This window comes from Lethenteron reissneri, chromosome 48, assembly GCF_015708825.2.
Source record: "Lethenteron reissneri isolate LAM-NWPU_2019-01 chromosome 48, ASM1570882v1, whole genome shotgun sequence".
Lineage (NCBI taxonomy): Eukaryota > Metazoa > Chordata > Hyperoartia > Petromyzontiformes > Petromyzontidae > Lethenteron > Lethenteron reissneri.
The window spans coordinates 3,649,546-3,655,575 of NC_083826.1; the positions used below are offsets into that span (position 1 = coordinate 3,649,546).

General features: G+C 56.0%; 1 protein-coding gene across 1 annotated transcript in view; it reads right to left on the bottom strand.

Annotated features, from left to right (window-relative positions):
* Nucleotides 1-4,359, bottom strand: part of LOC133354635 (G-protein-signaling modulator 2-like) — a 48,424-nt gene extending 44,065 nt beyond the window's left edge. The window contains 1 exon segment of the mRNA XM_061571654.1: nucleotides 4,216-4,359. The gene's annotated coding sequence lies outside the window, so the exon portion shown is untranslated.
* Between the last annotated feature and the right edge of the window lie 1,671 nt (nucleotides 4,360-6,030).

Below are 6,030 nucleotides of genomic sequence, written 5' to 3' on the forward strand. Positions count from 1 at the left end.
ACACCTCCTGGCTCTGACATTCCCCGAAGACACTGGTGGTGTAACTGTGGTGAGTAATTGTCAGGCGTGAAACGCCGTCACCGCTACTGGAAATATTGCAGCTCCAGCTAGGGCCCAACAGGGTGCAATAGCGGGTCCGTCCTGTACCAAGTAGAACTGGTGGGGCAGGCAATCTGGAGGGCGGTTACAAACCGGAGGTGGACATACTCTTAGTTCTTTCGGTAAAGTCACGTAGGTAAAAAATGAAATTAAAATTAAAAAAAAATCATTGTTTTTTATTAATTTTAATTGAATTTTTTACCTACGTGACTTTACCGAAAGAACTAAGAGTATGAATCCTTGCAGTCACGAAAGCTTCAAATCTAGAACGGAGGTGGACACCCCAGGTCCCCAGTAGGGGCTGGGGGATTGTGCAACAATCTAGGTCCCTCAAGAAGGTTCCAGAGAGTGGGCGTGACCAGGGGCGGAGTGACCGTGGGAGCCCCGTAAAAGCCGGACCCCCAGAGCGGCGCCGGCAGTCGGCGTCAAGCCGAAGATCGAAGAGCTCGCCTGAAGACTAGGACCCTGAAGATCCCCGGACACGACGTGCTTATCAGGGCCCGGTCTGAGTGGGCCAGTGGTCAAGACCCGAGGGCCTTGGCTGGGTCAGGTCAGCCTCCCCTAAGTCTCGTTAGCCGGAGGGCTAAGATGAGGTTGTCCCAGTGACCAGGGCACGTTAGCCCGGAGGCTATACCTCCTCAGGACGTCGGGTAGAAGGGGCCATTACCCCTTCCGTGTTAGGGACCCCGTGTGTTCACGTTATTGTTAAATAAATTCGTGTTGCCTCCTAAGAAGACTCTGTCTCCAGACAACCCACGACAAAACTGTGAACTGCATGAGAACATCAACTGGCCGATGCGCACACCTACCTCGTAAATTTGAACATTAAAGACCAAGCCACAGTGCGACAGTGGCCATGCAACCCAAACTATTGACCATATTGTAAACCACTTTAGTCCGCTTTAATAGGCGCTCGCAAACACAGGGGGCTGCCCCACCACTCTAACTTGGCTCTTTGTGCCACGTCGTATCTCAAAGGCGTTGGCGATCATGGCCTTCCATTTAGCTCTGTCCACGCGATGCATCAGATACTAACATACAGAAAATCTAGTAATTCCCTTCCCCATACAACCACTTTCTCAATTACCTGCTGTAACATATGGGTCAGAAACACATGGGTGAGTAATATATGGGCCAGAAACACATGGGTGAGTAACATATGGGTCAGAAACATATGGGTGAGTAACATATGGGTCAGAAACACATGGGTGAGTCATATATGGGTCAGAAACACATGGGTGAGTAACATATGGGTCAGAAACATATGGGTGAGTAACATATGGGTCAGAAACATATGGGTGAGTAACATGTGGGTCAGAAACATATGGGTGAGTAACATATGGGTCAGAAACACATGAGTGAGTAACATGGTTCAGAAACACATGGGTGAGTAACATATGGGTCAGAAACACATGGGTCAGAGTATGGAACAAAGACTGAAAACTGCACCAAGGCACATTAGAGGTGCACGCTTAAAGTGTTTATTTTGTATGGTGGGGAGTTGATCAGCTACGTTTATAAGCTTATAATTACAATGAGACATAACGAGGAATCCATGAATTAGGGTATATACACAATCGAGATACATCCTGTTGCCTGTTAACACAAGTGGGGTTTGGATTGGGCACCTCGCGAGAGGGAATGATGGGTGGTGGTCGAGACTAACTCCGTGGCAGGCGGTGAGAGGAAACTCGCCCAAGTGGACGTCCATCGGCAGAGATGGAGCGGTGAAATCAACTCATCAGCAGGCGCACTGTTGCATCGCTGGACCACGAGAGATTGTGACTTGGGGGCAGTCTTCAATTAGCAGTGGATAAATTGTGGCTGATGATAACGATAGGAGACAGACTTTAAAATGCATGAAATATCTAAACAGCTTTGAAACCATGGCGACTAAAAGTCCCGCGTTCAAGGAAGAGCGTTGTGTTTGCATGGCCTCTTCTGCCACAGGGCATTGCTCACGCGTTCTCCACTTGTACCCACTTTAACTAGCATGTTGTAGCTCAATCGCCATCTAGGGGACGCGGTGAAAATCCACGAAACCGGTTTGCAAAAATTAACCCGTAAAAACAAAGTTTTTCACTATAAATCCTTTATATGCGTGGCGGCTAGAGTCCTCTCGTCCTCTGGCTTGAGATGGCTGCCACCTATGGGTCAGATGATTGCCTGCCACCATTAAGCAATTGGTGATTAAATATAAAAAAAATTTCCCTAAAAAGTGTAAAGTTATGGAAAAAAATTCTCACGACAATAAATTGTCACGCAACGAGTCTGTGTGCAAAATGTCAGCTCGATTGGATCACGTGAAGTGGGTTAAAAAACGACCGAAAGATGTGCACGGTCGTAAGCGCGCAAGCAAGTGAACTTAATATAAAGGATTTAAAAAGTGGCCACATTTTCACAAAGCCACAAGTAAATCCATCGCAAGCGCGTGTTTTAAAGCGTGCTCCCTTGCCAACCCAGGAGCAGTATTATTGTACATGGGTGCACCACTGTTAGTCGTAAAGCGTGGGTGACTCCCACTATTTTCTTCCAAGACCTCTGGCCAGCGTCGAAGATTTGGTCAAAACACCTCCTCCAAGAAGAGGGGGCTTCTGTATCAAGCGCCCTTCTGCCAGCGGTGGTTTGCGACGGCACTTGCGGGGCTGCACCTCTATCCAAGCCCTCACACCGCAACTCCACCGATGTGACGTTGAGACATCTAACAGCAGCATGAGGTGTATCCCTCCTCGTCCGCTTCATAGACAAATCATTCAAGCGATGACACTGGTAGACACTGAACAGCACAGGGCATTAACACCGAACCGGCTTGTCCACGAAAGCACTGCACGCTCCCGTTTATAAGACGCACTCTATTATCCCCATTGTAAAGGTGCGTCTTATAATCCGGCTAGGTGCCTGTGTCCGTGTGTTCGCGGCCTCAAAGGGGTTGGCACACAGCAAAGGGCACAGCAAGGGGTGCATCGGCCAGTCATCTCAGTCAGTCTACACATGGCACCTGGGTCTGCGCCCCCGTGACCTCCTTGCCAGCGGGCGTTCGACCACTCCACGTGGCCTGAACGTGCACGTAGCCTGGCACAAGCGTCGTGGTGACGTCACCTCAACTTAATAGCGAATGTTGTTGTGGCCTCAAAGCGGTAGTTGTAGCAACCCGAGTTCGATTTCCGCCCACGGCCAATACCGGTGACGAATATCTGAACCGGTCCTGGACCTCCCCTAAGTCGACTCAGCCTCAATTTGAGTACCCGGGGCGGTGTGTAAAAACATCGCCGGCCTTCATAGCTGATCGCGAACAGCACTTGCCCCTACAGTCTGCTACAGGCTATAGGGGGGGATGGGGAAATCTTTGTTTGTGTGGCCTCAAAGTGCACCTAGCATGGCACAGGCGCCCTGGTGGTGACGTCCTCGCCACTTGGTGAACACGGTGGTGGTTGTTGTTGTTGTTGTGAACTGGCGGTGGCACTGCAACCACGAACCCGGCGCACACGAGTTCGATTCCCGCACATGATCGTCTTGAAAGCGGTCCCACGCGGGGCCCTCCCCTAGGTTGACTCGGCCTAAAATAAAACAATCGCCCACGAAGGGAGGAAAAACTCGGCCTGCCCTCGTGTTGATGCCGCTGCGTTCTTCAACATCACTCGGCTCCAACAAGAAGAGTCTTCAGGCTAAATGGGGATGGGGTGTGTAGACGATCTTCTCTCTTTGTTGCGAGACGGCGGACCGGTCGAGACTTTAATCACCGAAGCACGTGGTGAGTAAAGTTAGAGACCTCGCAGCAGATGCCGCAATCGTTAACGTCGTCGTAGTTGTCGCTCTAATCGACAGTCGCTCTCGTAGCGTCAGTTCTGAGTGCTTAAAGACTGTAACGATTTAATTAAATGTTATTTTAAAAAAAGCGAAGTTTATTTTCGTGATAGCAAAGGCGCCGCGGGGGCCCTGCGATTTCCCGCTCAGAGGGGCCTTCCAACTCGAGGCCGCTCTCGTCGAATGGCCCTTGGCCTACTCTTCCACGACTTTACAAGAGGTGCTGGTGGTGGTGGGGTAAGGAGTTACCAACACTTTACCCCATCGCCGCCCGTCTACCCGCGGTGTATAAACACTTGCACTGTTACTCACTCTCGCGTCGACACAGTCGCGGGCAGCGAGCGAAGCGCTTCTCCTACAAGAACTTGGCACCCGCGTCGCGACTGCCGCGCCCGGAGATCGAAGCCGAAGCGGCCGCTGCCTCTCTTGGCTTTTGCACGTCGACCGTTGCCGAACACCCCCCTCCCCTCTCCTCCTCCTCTCACCCTCCTCTCACCTCACGACGCCGCGGCGAAGTTATCGCGCAGTTGGTTCTAATGAGGCCGACATCGCGACGCGTTGGGAGTCGTCCTCGACTCGTCGCCTTCGTACCCGGCCGAAGTTGAGCGGCGGTCGCTTCCCCCCTCGCAGCAGCCCCCCCCAGGCCCCTCCCATCCCCCTCCCCCAGGCTCCTCCCATTCCCCTCCCCCCCAGGCCCCTCCCATTCCCCCCCAGGCCCCTCCCATCCCCTCTCTCAGGCCCCTCCCATCTCCCCCCCAGGCCCCTCCCAGGCTCCCCCCAGGCCCCTCCCATCCCCCTCTCAGGCCCCTCCCATCCCCCTCTCAGGCCCCTCCCATTCCCCCCCAGGCCCCTCCCATCCCCTCTCTCAGGCCCCTCCCATCTCCCCCCCAGGCCCCTCCCAGGCTCCCCCCAGGCCCCTCCCATCCCCCTCTCAGGCCCCTCCCATTCCCCTCTCAGGCTCCTCCCATCCCCCTCCCAGGCCCCTCCCATCCCCCTCTCAGGCCCCTCCCATCCCCCTCTCAGGCCCCTCCCATCCCCCTCTCAGGCTCCTCCCACCCCCCTCTCAAGCCCCTCCCATCCCCCTCTGAGGCTCCTCCCATCCCCCTCTCAGACTCCTCCCATCCCCCTCTCAGGCTCCTCCCATCCCCCTCTCAGGCTCCTCCCATCCCCCTCTCAGGCTCCTCCCATCCCCCTCATAGGCTCCTCCCATCCCCCCCAGACTCCTCCCATCCCCCTCCCAGGCCCCTCCCATCCCCCCCAGACTCCTCCCATCCCCCTCACAGGCTCCTCCCATCCCCCCCAGACTCCTCCCACCCCCCTCACAGGCCCCTCCCATCCCCCTCACAGGCTCCTCCCATCCCCCCCAGACTCCTCCCACCCCCCTCACAGGCTCCTCCCATCCCCCTCCACGCCCCTCCCCTCTCAGGCCCCATCCCTCTCAGGCCCCACCCCTCGCAAGCCCCCCCCCAGGCCCCTCCCCCTCGCAGTCCTTCCCCTCGCAGGCCCCACCCCTCTCAGGCCCCACCCCCTCGAATCCCCCCCCTCACAGGCCCCCACCCCCTCGCAGGACCCCTCCCCCTCACAGCCCCCCCCCCCCCCCGCAAAGTGAATTACGAGTTTAGGGGGTGGGGAGGGACGACGATCCGTCCGGCCAATGGGAACGCGCCGCTCGCGTCACGCGCCCGCGCTTCGGCCAATAGCGGAGCGAGCCTCGTCCTTGAATTCTTCAAAACACAAACGGACCCCCCTCACCCGCCCCAACGCCGCGCGCGCGCGACCGTGATCGGAAACTTAGCAAGCGGCGAGCGCTCGCGTCCGTAATCGGAAACCTAGCAAGCAGCGAGCGCTCGCGTCCGTAATCGGAAACCTAGCAAGCAGCGAGCGCTCGCGTCCGTGATCGGAAACCTAGCAAGCAGCGAGCGCTCGCGTCCGTAATCGGAAACCTAGCAAGCGGCGAGCGCTCGCGTCCGTAATCGGAAACGTAGCAATAGGCGAGCGCTCGCGTCCGTGATCGGAAACCTAGCAAGCGGCGAGCGCTCACTCCAGCTGCCACCCCTCGTCCGCACACGTTGAAGCGAGATTGTAAATGGGGGGAGTGGGGGGGGGCAAGGTTACCTGTGAACCCAG